We start from the raw sequence: 15,989 nt of genomic DNA, 5'->3' as shown, positions 1-15,989 counted from the left end.
ATTTCAGGTAATTGCTAATGCCTGTGAGACTAATCAGTCAAGTCAACCATTCCTGAAATATCACTACAATAAAAGAAGAGCTTTTAGTGGCAATTATTTAGTGGCAATAACCTAATTGCCACTAATACATTATTTGTATTGAAACATTACCAGCACATCCATATATTCGCCGTGAAAAGGTACCTTTATGCTGTTAAGTAAAAGGAACGACCATAAAAGACACTAATTCAAGGCAATTTTCGTGATCCCCATTTTAAAAAAAAATTCCCACACTAATTATCTATCACCTTTCTATCTAAATCACCAATTAGGTTTGAAAATTTTGGAAAATCTCTCTCCGCCACCGGCAAAGTCATCCGGTCTTGTTGTCGTCGCCGCTGTAACATCGCCGGCCACTATTTCCCGGTAACAGAACTCATCTCTTTCTACTCTTTTTATCTCATGCCGTCTCTTTGTTATATATTTTCATCTCTCTTTCTTTCCTTTTACACTCCTCCGATAGATCATGCTAGCTGTGTATGTATGCATGAATTTTTTGTATATATTTCACATTAATTTCTGTTAATTCTATTTTAATTTGAATTTTCATCATTTTCTGAGAAAATCAAATGGTCGGCTCCACCGGCTAGGGCTCGAGCCCGTTGCGAATTGGAGAGATTTTCATTTGATTTTTTATGTATAATTCCTTCAGTTCTCCTAATCAACTCCATTTGCTGGTGCATCTTCACCAGTCCTTTCAATTGTGGTGCTACCTCAAGGAATTACAGAATCACGTCTTCCAAATTTGTTGCTACTACGACTGCCATCAGGTAGTTTATGGTTTTGTTTCACAGTTACTTTTAAGCAGAACCGTACTACTCAAATATACAACAAGATTTTTGGTCCATAACTACAATTGATGACAGGTTATTGTGTTTTTAGGTCAATCAGTTAAAACTGTAAGCATCATATGTACTTATTTTTTTCTCGCCTTTGCAACCTATGGTCAGTTTTTGAAAGCCAGTGGTAAATATCTTGTGACATGAAAAACAGATAAATGTATTGATGAAGTGCTCCAAGAGGCTGATATTGCTATTATCTACACCGAAAGTGCACTATTGAATTTCTTATTCATTTATCTGTATACATAGTACTACTGGATTTCTCATTCAAGTTCTTAAAGCTTTTGTAGATAAGTTTAAATGCAATCCTTGATAAAACAATGTATCACCTTGTAAACAAAAAACAGTTTGGGTGGATGAAGAAGGTAATTTTAGTTGCAAGATTATCTAATGTGCTTTCTGATTTATCTAAGTGCGATGTCTTGATGTTACTCCACTGAAACTTGTTAGAAGTGATACTTGTGAACTATAATAGGGGGTCTGTGATAGGTGAGGGAGCTCTTGTTGAGCATCTGAGAGAAAATCTCATGTTTTGTGTTGGAGTTGATGTGTTTAAGCTAATCACAGTACTAACATTTTTCTTTTAAATCTCTTGTGAGGTGTGAATCCTGCAGTGTGGTCGAAAAATTGCCTATTCTTTAGATGAGACATAATAGTGTGATCACTCCGCAAGAATCCACTATCAATCAATGTGTTTATCTTTTGCTGTTAGATAATCACAGTATTTATCAATAATCACCCTTGTAATAGGAGTAGCTTAAAGGCAATGGATATTTTAATGAAGGAAATCTAGGACCTCTTGGTAGTCATGCTTTGCAATTGATACTGCAATTACCTGTACTTTTTTCAAATACTTCATTGTCCTGTTTTATTGCCACCATTTGGACCTTAATAGAGCGGAATAAATATAGAGGATTCACATAGCGCAAACTAACTTGGGATTGAGTCTGAGTTGATTGATTGATATACTCTATATGATTTCCAATTCTTTCTAGATGAAATACTTGCTCAGGAACAAATTGACAAAGCAGTGAAAGTCTTGTTTGGGGCTATATTACATGGTTTAGTATTTATTGCTTGAAGCTGTATCTTCCTTGAGCTGAGTATGCTGAAATGTAAATAAATTGGTTCAAATAATTTCTTGAACAGATCCCCAACGAGTTTTTACATGCTGAGTACGGTGGTGTAGGAACATTATTGGTTGTTCCATTCATCGATATGGCAGATACCATAAACGATAGGGGTTTACCAGGTGTGGACCACAGATAAATAATTTTTTATATTGGATTATATCTTTTTGGATTGAAGAACAAAAGTTTTAATTTTTGATTGAATCACGTTGAAGAATACATTGCATGGTTTTGGGAGAGAAGATGGAGGAGGAAGAAAGAGCAATAAGCAGAGCTACCAGGTTAATGTTTTTCTGTTACATTTTCTTTTTGTGCTTTATAAAATTATTTTATTTTTGTGTTGTTGATTTCTGTTATGGTCAATGTTAAATTATTTTTGTTAAAAAGAATAGGGTAGTAGAAGTTTTGTTTGTTTTGTTTTGTTTATTTTTTGTGGTTTGGGTGACCAAGCTGTTATCTGAACGTTTGGTCTGAGTCTTGAGTTTGGAGTGGCATATCATCAGGTTCGAATATTTTACGATAATTAGGATGAGTACAACGTGACCCTTATGCTTGATCTTTTTCATAAAAAAAAGTACATTTTTCACCATCATAAGTGTTCCTTATGAAATAGACTGAGAAGTCTTGGAATGTTGCTAGTAACTAGAGTTCAAATATGGAGAGACGGTGATGGAGGAAAACCTAGAAGGTGTTTCATGTTTTTGTTGTGTGTAATGTAATTCTGTGAAAAATGCTTGACTATTATTTGAGCAAAAGGTGTTCTTTCTATGCAATATTTCATGATTTCTCTACTTCATCAATTTGAATTAACGGAAATCATCAGTACTGAGAATGAACGTAGCGCATCACGTCACCTGAAGCATTGTGCCTTAGAAGGGAACATACCAATTACAGTTAGACTCTTCTTTAATTACGTAGTTTAGCTGGTTAATTGAATTATTTAGTTTAAGTATATTAAGCTCCAACTTGCATAAAAGTGCATTGTGGAATAGCCATTGATGCTCTGATGTTTTGGAGCATCCAAATCTCTTCTTTTTAGCTCTACCTTACCATATAACACTTCATTTTTTGTTTTTCATTTTGTTCAGACAAGTTACTGGATCATAAGGAGTTTACAACATAGAAATTTTGTTTTGTATAAATAATACTAATAAACTGTTTGTAAAAATTATTCATTCAATTATAAATGACACTTTCAAGGGGAAAAAAGAGGACGCTCAAGAAGTTATTAGGAATATTCTTTGCTTTTGAAATATTATACATAAACTTCTGGACTATTCAATACTCTTCAGATCTTTGTACATGTGAGCTTTTTAGTGCACACATCAGTACTTGTTCCTGCAAATTATCGTAAAGTGCACAGATCAAAGATTAGAATCAGAATAATATACATTTACATTGTACCAGAAAGATTATTAAATAACACACCTTGAGGAGAATTTGAGTAGGTAGTTTGTTTGATTTTCATGGATACTGCTCTATTGAAGACAATTTCATCCATCATCTTTGTTACTCTTGAGCTATTTTAAATTCATAGGAATTTGAAATCTATTAGTTGTCTGATCCATTGAATCTATGGTGGCCCAGTGGTTTGAGCTTGGGACTTCCATGTTGGAGGTCTCAAGTTCGAAACCCCTTGCCAGCGAAAGCAAGGGGTTTGCCTTCTGGGTCGAGCTCGTCGCACCAGGCTTGCCTAGTGCGGGTTACCTCTCCTATGTGGTTTGCGAGCTATTGCATAGGAGCGGGGGTTTTACCCTGTGCGCACCCAAAGGGTAGCGGCTGCGGGTTTTCCTTGTCATCAAAAAAAAAAAAATAGACTGAGAGAATAGAGTAGGCTATCAGATTTATGCCGTACTAATAAATGATTCTAGTGCCCTTCCATGTGAGAAAAAGTCCGTTCTAAATGGATATGCTTGAGCAAAGATTTGTTCTATCACTCTTACATCTCGAAAAAAGATTTGTTCTATCACTCTTACATCTCGAAAGATGTTTGATAATCTACAAAGAGGAAAAACGATAACGCAAATAAAATAACAAATTATTCAGTCCTAAAGGTTAACTTAAAACTGCTGATGAATGCAACCATTGCAGCATTATTTTGACAAAAGCAACATCAAAACTATTTTCAAATCTGAAATGAACTCGAAGTACGAATAAGTAAGCACTGAAAATAATATAATAAAGAGAACGCGTCTCTTAAATTAGGCCTACTAACTTCATTGATCATATTGATCCTTTTCATATATTGTTGCATCAGATGAAAAATGGTCTGCTGTTGAGACTGAAAAGAAAGAAAACCCAGCAGATAACATTAATCCCAAATGAATTTTAGTTGCTTTTTGTACAAAATTTTGATATTGTGCTCGTCCTAGCTTGTTGGCTTTAAACAAAGCAATTCCCACTAACAGTGTTGGCTTTGATTCACACAAGTATTAGTATATCACAACGTCAGCTTTAAAAAGTTTCCTATTTCCTCAATTGTGTGAAAATAGCATATTTATTATACTAAAGATTACCATCAACTATTAACTTTAACACAAATTTATGTTTAAACTTGTCAGTAGCATATCATATACAATTCAATGTTCGAATCATGGTTCAGATTATACTTACACGCGAGATACGATTCTTCGATAATTGCAACCGTGGCTTCACTCCTTCGACTATCTTCATATTTCAAATTCTTCAATAAGTTTCTACTTGAAAATATTGAACTAAAGTAATATGCAGTAACACATGAAGATCACGGAACAATTGTTGTGTAAGAAATGAAAACAAATAAACAAAATCAGTGGATTTTTAGAAGTTACAAATATGATTTCCCTCTTTTGACTTGTCAAAAACAGCCATGCATGTATAGATCAAATAAAAGTATGTGATACATGTAAATCTAGCAAAAACTTGTGAATAAAACAAAAATCAATTGGATGAAAAACTTACCCAGAATTTCAAACCGCGAGCGAAAACCATAAGAAATTAGAATCAAAAAGGATAATTTGTTGAAAGAAGGCAAGAAAGACCACAAAGATAACAAAGGAAATTTGGAGAAACTTGAAAAATGTAGAGAATAAGGTTCAAGAGAGAGAGAGAATAGGCTAAGCAAAATAATATCCTTGGAGACTTACCCATTCAGTGACTTTGGCATTGGACGTTCCCAAAATGAGGACTTTTAGGGAAACATACTTGTGTGAGGAAGAGTGAATTGTAGCCCAATCCCAAAGTTACGTCCAGACGTAGCACCTCCCCCACATTCCTGGTGATCTCCAATCACCTCTAACACGTCCAGCAACAGGGCCTATATTGACAGGGGAGCGGACTTGACCAGGTACTCTTCCAGGGCCCGACGGGGGAACTTGAGGTATAGGAGTTGTATCAGGCCCCAGATACTACATGATACAAGAAAAACAGAGAACAGATTCATGTGAGCTGTCAAAATGATGTAACAGGGACAACTATGAGGACAGAATGGCAAAACGAAAAAGAATCCAGAACAGAAATATATATAGAAAATGTTTTTTAAAACTGTTAAAGTGAAAAATATATAGTAAATCTTCCAATCATCTGAGAAGAAACAAAGAATAAAATCGAGTATAAAAAAGGAGACCAATATTGTCAACAGCGAAGAGAACACCATTGGGCAACATCATCACATATTCTCCAAACAAACTATAATCATACAACAGCCAACAGAGGGAAAGAGGAGAATGAATTTTTCCTCATAATGTGTTCAACTCTTGAAAAAGGATCTATAATGAGAGCTATTTCATATACATTATCTATTTCACTAACAGTGAATAAGCTAAAGATCAATGTGGATTAGGTTCGTAGAGTGGGGTTTCTCGTTTACCCTCTCTTGGTGCAAGGATTGATATAACGTATGGGCTAGAGATGGCACACACTTACATCATTCAGTCTCACCAAGTTTGGCCTGATGAAAAAACTTTGCAACAACTGCGATATAGATGTATTTTTAAGTTCATTCCTTTGAGCTCAACGTTTGCTTGTCTCTTCACTCAGTATGTCAACCATCAGCAGTACAGTTGTCCCAAATATAGACAAAATTGTCCTAGTTAAGAGTCCACATGTTACCTTGTTTTGCATGTGAATGAGAAATGATATATTTCCTTAAATAAACTTGTATAAACAATGTTTAACAAAACTCCCAAAATAAAATACAGTGGAAATAAAGAGAGAAGAAACAAAAACGCAGAAAAGACGGTGGAATAACTTACCAGTTTAAATTTTGAGAAGATCTGAGTTGCAGTAGACAGATGCAATTTTAGAGTTGAAAGAGGTTGCTTTAAATGAGTGTTTTGAGGATACGGTATATGTAATTGTGTTGTACAATACATACAGCTACAAATCACTTTGCTTGATGTTCCTTTTCTGATAGCCCTTTTTTTAAACTCTTTCTTTGTCAAGTAGGATCATTGTTGGAATTCTGCTCCATAGTGTCAATGTTTGTGTTGTCTCTGTGAAACAGATTCTATTGGATTCAAAATTAGTGACGTTCTGATTTTACACCCCAACATCGTCACTAACCAATGTACCATGGGGACGTCATAGGGGGCAATGAAACTGCAGTAGCCCAAACAATGACATCAATTGTCCAGAAATATAATACAGATGAAAAACCTCAAAGAAAAAGCTTATATTGGTCTAAAATAATCATATTTCAAAATCACAGAGAGCCATAACACTACAGTGTCTTGTAATAAAATTTCAAAATCATAGAAAGTGATGGCAGTACAGTATTCTAAGATCATGTTAAGCTATCCATGAAGACAACATATATAAACAACCTTAAAAAAACTCAGGATGCTCTATAACAATCAAATTACAAAATCATGAAGAGTGTTGGCTATACAGTATAGTCAGTGTAAATTTCTCATAGGTGTATGGATTTTATTATTTTTACAAATCGCATATTTATTTGAAGAATGTGAATCAAAAGATCCAGATAGAAGAAAGTATACAATTGAGGCTTTAAAGCAGCCATTGAATATTCATTATTTTTGACGTGTTTCTAGACATAGTTGAACGAATCTTTACCAAGTCATCGACCTTCGAATCACCTAAGACTATCTATTCTAATTCAATTCGAAGAAGTGTAATAATGAAGTAATGAGCCTTTCAAATAGAGGTCAAAAGACTAACATGAATCTCTCCTTGCAGATTGGAAAGCCTTTAGCAACAAGATAGAAGATTGAATTGTATCTGCACAAGTAAAGCAGCATAATCAGATATGATATAGTACTAACCTGCGTGTTAGTTGTCTTTCTTCCTATTAACTTTTCCCAATTCTCACATGGAAAACACAATAAATTGGCAGATGGCTGAAGGCATAACACATATACAATTTTAGAGTTGAGTTGTACCTGCAAATTAAAAATAAGTGAATGAAGTATTCATTTTAGTTGGGCGAGTATATTTTGGCGAACACCTTTTTAAAAACAATTGAAGGCTTTTGAATCAGGTATAAGCTTTACTGACCTTATGAAGGATAGAGAAGTTAGGATTTCAGGTGAATGCTTTTTGAATGATTTCTTCATATACTATATTATACGTACAATGATCATTTGTATCTTCAACTGTAGGCGGACGTATTAGTATTTTGACATTTTTGGAAGTTTTAACTCTGGATAAAGCGACATAAAGTTGACCGTGCGAGAAAACTGGTTCGCGTAAATAAATTCCTACAAAATCTAATGTTTGACCCTGAGCTTTGTTTATTGTCATTGCAAAACATAATCGAATTGGAAATTGCGTTCTTTTAAAAGCAATAGGTAATTTTTCATCTGCTGATGCTAATATTGGTATTCTCGGAATAAATACATGTGTGTTTTTAAAGTCACCACTGGCAATAGTAGCACTTATAACATGTTTGTTAACATTATGACATATTAATCGTGTTCCATTACATAATCCCTCAGAAGGATTTAAGTTTCGCAATAATATAACTGGACAGTCTTTTTTCAAAGTCAATTTGTACGGGGGTAAATTAGTAGGATTTAAGGTGTGTAAGAAATCCTCAAATTGACATTGATCACCTGGTTCTAGAGTTTCATCAATTCCAGTATAAATTTTAGCTTAATTAGGAAGTTGATGTATAAGCATATCATTAATTTCGTTAACAAAGTCATTTTTTGTTGTTAAAATAACTCGGGAAGTTATAGAAGATAGGTCTGAGAAGAATGTCCTTATATTAGGATAAGTTTGTCTACATAATTGATTTAGAGATTCTATTTCATTTGTATAAGGAATGATAAAATTCCGCGGAATTTCAATTTTGTTGTTGTTGTTAGTTATTTCTTGGCCATTTCCAATTCGCATTAAATATTCACAAAAAGTAGGATCTTCTTTTGCTCGCATATTTTCTGATAAGCATAACTTTTCAAGTTGATTCCATATATCGGAATATAATAAGCTCTCAGATACAAAATCTTCTCTTTTTCCATTGCGAACAACATGCAATGTCTGTCTAAAGTCTCCTCCAAAGACTACGACTTTTCCACCGAATAAATTTGATTACCTGTTAGGTCCTTTAAAAGAATATCTAAAGCTTGTATCATTTTATGTTTGGCCATTGAGACTTCATCCCAAACAATTAATTTTGAATCTCGAATTAGAGATGCTAATGAACTTTGTTTACTAATGGTGCAAGTAAAGTTATTGTCAATATCTATTGGAATTTTGAAACGTGAATGTGTAGTTCGACCTCTGAGGAGAATTGAAGCTGCAACACCTGAACTTGCAGTTGCTAAAGCGATAAACCCTTTTGATCTTACATTTGCTAATAAAGCTCTATATAAAAATGTTTTCCCAGTTCCTCCTGGCCCATCGATGAAAAAAGCACCTGCTTTATCTAAATATACTCTATCAAGTATTGTATTAAATGCCCTTTTTTTATGAGGATTTAACTTTGTTTGTAATAGTAAATCTTCTTCATTTACTATTATATTTCTTTCGAAGTGAACATCTTTTGCTTCTTTAGTTACTGTAGAAGGTATAACATTTTCAAAAAAAAAAATATATTCCTTTATATTGTGTCCCATTAAATGTAAAAATTCATTGATGTGATTTATAACTGAATGTTGAATAGATTTTGTTCCTAAATTAGGAATTTTTTTTGAAATCTTCAGACATTGAATCTTCAAATATTTCCCCATAATTCTTTAGGATTAACAGGAATTGCAGTAAACTAATATTGTGGCGAATAGACGTCTTAAACTATAAGGCATTTGATAGGTCACAACTTCATACATACATTCTAGTAAACTTTTATCAGAATGTAATAAACATCTTTTTTCTGCAGCTTCTCTAAATGTATCACAACATATTCTGTTAATTGTACGGAGATCTTCATATGATTTAGGTCCTCTTACATTTGTTAAAAGTAATCTAAGATAGTATCTTTCCCCTTCAGTTGGATGGCATGTGACAATTCTACCGATAGCATTACTATGTCGTCGTCGACGTGACCACATTTTATCTGTTGTTGACCAAACAAAATACTGTGGAAAGTCTTTGTATAATAAGTTGAGTTCTATAGCATTTTTATTGATCCTATTCATTTCAAAAAATTCAGTTAACATTGTTCTTCTTTTTAATATTGGATTATTTAGAATTTGATCTACAGTTTGATTGCTCTTAAAGGATACATATTGGTGTCCGTCTAGATGTAGTTGAAGTTGGTATACAGTAGGAGTCATTTCACTAATAGGAAAAGCAAATAGACGCCATGCAGCCTCTGGGGGAGAGACCCATCTAGCAGCTTGATATTCTTTTATTTCATCTATTTCAACATTTGAGTCATTATTATGTATAGAAAATGCAATTTTGTCATGCCCTTTACAAATATATTTATAGATGTATTTGACCACCTTAATATCTAAACATACTTCAACATTAATATGACAATTGAATTTACGAAGTAAATAGGGATTATATGGGACTACCCAAGTATTATCAATATTGTATCCTTTGAATTGTACAGGTGTTTCCAATTTTCGTCTTCTGTAAATAGGATACGAATTCTTTCCTTTGTTGTTTGTTCTGAGAGTTCTTTAGGATATTTGAATTTGCAATGATTTGTTTTCATGCAAGGACATGTTGGATTTAGATAGCCACAAGGTCCATGAATCATGTGTTTAGTCACAAGAGTGTATAAAGTGTGATCCGTACAATCAGATAATTCTGCGCAAACAATTTTATCATAAGCCTCTGGTGTTAATAATTTATATTTATCTGTAAGTACAATAAGAAAATGTGTGTGGGGGAGTCCCCGCTTTTGAAATTCTATTGTATACATTAAAGCTGCAACTTTTCCAAATATATTCCTTTTTAGTACATCTTTTTTAAGCTCTTCAACTTTTGCTCTAAATACTCGACTTACTAAATTAGGTCTGTTTTGAACTTCATCGGTCGACAATAAATGTTCTTGTATTTCTTGCCATGAAGGATTGCAAGTCATTGTCAAAAATATGTCGGGTTTTCCAAAATATTGTACTAATGCAATAGCATCCATATAGCGACGACGCATGTCTCTTGGACCTCCTATAAAAGTTGCAGGTAGTATTCGTCCTTTTCCAATATTTGAAGCATCTCTTTCACATGTCTTAATATATCGATAATTCCTTGCAACACCTCAACTCTAAATAAATTTTGATTAAATGAGAAGAAATCTAATCGTTGTGTCTCAAGTTTTATGTATTGGTCAACTATATATTGTTGGAACAGTCTTCCACAATGCAATGTTTCATTTGATTCTTTTTGTCTTATTTGAATTTTATAACAATAATATTTACGACAAGAAACGGTTTGCCTTTTCTTCTTTCCCTTTGATAAAACTTCAGATTCCATGTCGAGTAGGCCCTCAATTGAAGCCATGTTCATTACACTTGGTAGTTGTTCACTTTCACAGTAAATTTGATAGTTTGAAATGTTATATGTTTGTTTGACTTTTTTAATACCACAATGCCATCCATTTTGACCGTGAAGAAATAACAATGGATATTGTAATGGATCATAACATCCATAGTAGTAATTTACCAATTGTGATTTTTCATTGTGGGTGTATATTCGAATATGAGGTGTAGAAAGTTTTTCATTTGGTTGTTGTTCTATCCAAATTGCCCCTATTTCAGAGGAGGTTGGCAATTATATGTTCGTTGATCTAAACCAGAATCTGATTTAAGGGCAATGTAGAATTCAGATAGTTTTGGAACATTTGTTAACGATTTTAGAAAGATAGTATATGGGTTAGCTTTTAGTATATTCATCAAGTTTATCACAATGGATTCATTAAGATTAGCTGGTAAAGTCATTCGATTTGTTATCTCAGCTTCATTATCATAGAAATACAGTTGTAAATTTTTTGGTCTTTCATTTGCAGCAATTAAATCATCAATAAAGTGATACATTTGTCCCTGAACTCTAAATGTATATATGCCACGATTTCTCTGTGCTAAATTTTTGTCATAATTTACCCCAAGAGAAGTGAATGCAAACATATTATTGTATGTTCTACTGTAGGTACGAAAATGTTTAGATTCTTCGGTGTTGCCCAGAAAGAGATTGGTTAACTCTGTGGGCATTTGATGAGAAATCAGTTTAATTGATCCATTATCACAACAAAAACCGAGTGATTCATATTCAAATTTTTTTGCCGCACAAAATTTACAATCAGGAACCTTTTTTAGCTGCACATAATTTTTTGACAACAAATTACAGTTCTGTAAATTGATTTCCAATCTTTTTTTACCTGTACATGATAAATTATAATACCATTACGAGCAGAACTTAAATGTAGTATTAGTTTAGCAGAAAGAGACGTACATGTATTTGAAGTAATCAGTGGGGATGACATCTTCTGTGCCTCATCATATCTACGTGATGTTGATCCTGATATTTCAAAATTCAATATTCAATATTTAGAAAGATAGAACTTATGTCATTAGTTGTAATTTTTCAATTTACTCTGACTTACCTATTTCAAATGTAGAGATGCAACCAGAAGTGTCGAAAGCCACTGAAGGATGCGAAATTGTAAGCATATTTTGGTCTCCTTCTTGGCTGTCGACCTGTGATGACGATATCATGTTATTTGAATGTTGCAAGAGACGCTGCCTTTTTGATTCAGCTCTTTTAGCTTGTTGTTGTGATAGAAGTAATTGTTTTCTTTCTGGTGACATTTGTGCATATCTAGTACGACGTAGCATATTTCTGTGGAGACATTGTTGTTCCTTGATATTTTCAGGCTTCTGGAGCGCATCGTCATTGCTTGTTGACATTCCTGTTGCAATAAATTTTCAATGGAGTACAAAGGGTAGGGAGTTTTCTTCAGGGCTCGAAAGATGGAATAGATATGGCCCTACAAGTTTGAAGAAGCATATATTCCAGGTAAATTGTTCATTTTCTTTGACATATTGTTAAAGCAATTAGAAACCCTTGTATTGAGCCAGGATGAAAGCTACAAAATGAAACCACACTTAAAACTTTGAATAACTGATTGAATGAAGAATCAAATAGATACTCAATTAAAAGTTTTCAAAGATGTGCATGCAAATAGTATACATTCGAATCAAAATTTATCGGATCTATTTTGGTGAAATTCGTAATTTGCCCTTCATGTTCGGTAGAATCGAGCCAATTTATTGGCTCTATGTGTTTGTTATTTTGATGTTTCTCCCTATCAATCGAACAGAGGAAGAAGAAGGTAGAAAGAACTCACTGAGAAGAAGTTTGAGAGGCAAATTTCAGGCTATTGAGAGAAGAGAGTTTGCTGACTTTGTCTTGCCTCTCTTTTCCGTTCTAGGTTTAGGACAATTCGTGTTCTGCATAAAAGAAATGTATAGACTTATTTAATAGCAATTAAAAACCCTTGTATTGAGCCAGGATGAAAGCTACAAAATGAAACCACACTTAAAACTTTGTATAACTGATTGAATGAAGAATCAAGTAGATACTCAATTAAAAGTTTTCAAAGATGTACATGCAAATAGTATACATTTGAATCAAAATTTATCGGATCTATTTTGGTGAAATTCGTAATTCGCCCTTCATGTTCGGTAGAATCGAGCCAATTTATTGGCTCTATGTGTTTGTTATTTTGATGTTTCTCCCTATCAATCGAACAGAGGAAGAAGAAGGTAGAAAGAACTCACTGAGAAGAAGTTTGAGAGGCAAATTTCAGGCTATTGAGAGAAGAGAGTATGTGGACTTTGTCTTGCCTCTCTTTTCCGTTCTAGGTTTCTATATGGGAAAAAAAGATAGTGTTAGTGCCTATATATTAGAAAAATATATATTTGCAACAACAATTTAAAAAAAATTGATGTAAAAATATTATAACTCACAATTACTGATAATTGAAACTATTTAAGTGTTTAGGAAATTGGATGAGTGACTGTCCAGTTATCATCTATGTTGTTGGGATTGTGCTAAAATATTGTTGCACCAGTTTTTAATGTTTCAAAAATGCATTACTTTTGAAGAGATTTGACACGCATCATTAACATTATTGAAGAGTCTCAACCACACAGGTTGTCATTCGGATTTCATATAAGTGACCAAAATACAATACGATTTATATGCATAAGTTTGTTAAAGACGCTATCAAATATTAAGTACTAATTGAAACTTTAAAGTCATTTTTAAAGCACTGTCATGACAATTGTTTTGTACATGAAATTCATGTACAGTAAAGTGATGCATCAATGCATTCTTGGGTTGCTTTTTGTTAGTAGAAGTCATAAGTATCTCTAATTTTGAGATAATTAGTTGCCTTTAATTAGTTCAAATGAAAAGTATCTTTAACGTACATTGTTGCAATGTGTTTCTTTGTAGAGAAAAACTTCCGTGGATGTAAACTTATGCTGCATAATTCTTCTCCTTTCCTTGGATAATTGATTGCTCATATGACATATTTGGAATGTGTTCTTTGGTCATCATGTGATGTGAGATTTTAAGTCACATTCTCAAAGTTGTAAGATAACAATGTTAATCTTTATTAAATAATGATAAAAATGTAAGCCAGTAGTTTAAAATGTTGTTCTTTTAAGGCAGAATGGTCTGATGAACCCTTGTACTTGTATCTATTTGTATTGTGAACCCTTATACTTATCCTTTTGTCATCTGGATCCCTGAACCCATCCAAACTCAACATTTTAAACACTTTTTTTGATGTGGTATGGAGCGTGTTGCACAAACACGTACACGTTGGCCAAAAAGAAAAAATAAAAATCCACGTATGATATTATATACCACGTGGCAAATGACTCACCTTAAACTAAGAATAGTCCTAACTCCGGCGAAATTTTTCAAACCTTCGCGACTTTTACACTTCTCCTCTTCTCCTCTTCTCTTCTCCTCTCCGCGACGTTCGTCTGTGATTTTCCTCCAAACCTTCGCTCAGTTGAAGCTCAGTTCCACTCCGATTTTCGTTGTAAGTTCTTGCCTTTTGCGTTATTCTGATCTTTTTCATTTTCTCGCGCGTATCTGTTTGATTTTAGGGTCGATTGTCATTCGATTTTCTGAAATTTTTTGGGGATTTTACTTTGGTTTAGATGTAATATTAGTGTAATATGCTTTCTTAGTTGATGTATGACTTTGAGTGACTTCAATGGCATATTTCGTGAATTCGAGTAGATTCTAGGGTTTATTCGTAAAATCCCAATTTCAACTAAAATTAATATTTTATTTCTGGTCAATTGTCTTGGGTATTGATAGTGTTAGTGGAGCATTATTACAGCAATTACAGTCATGGTAAGTTAATGGCTTTAACTGTTACAACAATTCATTATTTCCTTAAAAAAATTAGGGATTTTTGTATTACAATCATGGTAAGTTTATGGTTTAACTGTAGTTATTATTTTTGACTTTACAGGCATCGTAAGGTAATGGCTTTAACTATAGTGACACTTCAATTTCACTATGGGGGCTGTTTTGTATCTAATCCTACTTTAAGGTATGTCAATGGAATCAGTAGTGTTGAAAAGATTAATATAGATGTAGATGAGTTGCATATTATGTTATTTCATAAAATAGCAATGGAATTGGGTGTTGAAAATGTTGAGACATTTGGATGTAGAGTCAACAAGAAGGGTGTTTTTTACATGTTAAATACTGATTCTGATGTTTTAAACTTTCTGAATGGTTTGAAGGGTGCTGATTTTGTTGATGTATATGTTGTACATCCCATTAGTATACCTTTAGTTGTAGAGGAGATACTTGTATTGCCTAGCACTAATGCTGATGTGTCCTCATCTCCACAACAAAATAATGCTGATGTGTCCTCCTCCCCACACAAAAATAGGGCTGATCTGTCATCCTCCCCACAAATAGATAGGGCTGATGTGTCTTCATCTCAACCATTTGATGAAAATGAAAATAGGGATTTAAACCAAAATCAGCCCCCTTTAGTTGAAGAGCAGTCCCCTTTAGTTGAAGAACAAGCCCCTGCCCCTAGAGTTGAAGAACATTCTGATTCTGATTCACTCTATGATATTGATGAAAATATTGATGATTTGAGTGATTTGGATGAGGAGTTGCTTCAAGCTAGGCAGTCTAATATTCAAGAACAAGTTAAAGAAAAGACTGCTAGAGTAAATCTAGATGAGATACCATCTGGTCCTGTAGGTATAGATGCTGGTTTTGAAGACATTTATAAGGAGAAGAGGGGGAGATTTGAAGGCAATTTGGGTGGTGATGACCCTTATTTTGATAGCTCAGATCCTGGTAGTGACATTAGTGAAGATGAAGGGGATCCTGTTGAGAATGATGAAGTGGTAGATCCAGCACCTAGGAAGGAAAGTACAAAGATCTACTTTGATCCAACTGCTAAAAAGGTTTTATTTCAACTGTATATGGTATTTTTGAATCACATAGAGTTCAGGGAGGCACTGCAAACTTACTATATTCAGAAGGGTGTTAATATTAAGTTGAAACCTAATGAGAAGGAAAAGATAAGGACAAAGTGTAA

General features: G+C 33.7%; 1 long non-coding RNA gene across 2 annotated transcripts; it reads left to right on the top strand.

Annotated features, from left to right (window-relative positions):
* Positions 1–210: 210 nt before the first annotated feature.
* LOC102599593 (uncharacterized) lies at positions 211–7,324 on the top strand. 2 transcript variants are annotated; one of them, XR_001472540.1, is made up of 5 exons: positions 211–405; positions 692–809; positions 2,031–2,133; positions 2,227–2,292; positions 7,187–7,324. It is a non-coding gene; the product is annotated as an uncharacterized lncRNA (long non-coding RNA). The 2 variants fall into 2 exon arrangements; XR_001472539.1 differs by lacking the exon at positions 7,187–7,324 and adding an exon at positions 3,100–3,375.
* Positions 7,325–15,989: the final 8,665 nt, after the last annotated feature.

Source organism: Solanum tuberosum, unplaced genomic scaffold (genome assembly GCF_000226075.1).
Source record: "Solanum tuberosum cultivar DM 1-3 516 R44 unplaced genomic scaffold, SolTub_3.0 scf00928, whole genome shotgun sequence".
In the NCBI taxonomy this organism is placed as follows: Eukaryota; Viridiplantae; Streptophyta; class Magnoliopsida; order Solanales; family Solanaceae; genus Solanum; species Solanum tuberosum.
The sequence above is the reverse complement of the archived record's forward strand: the minus strand, read 5'-3'. Positions and strand labels throughout refer to the sequence as shown.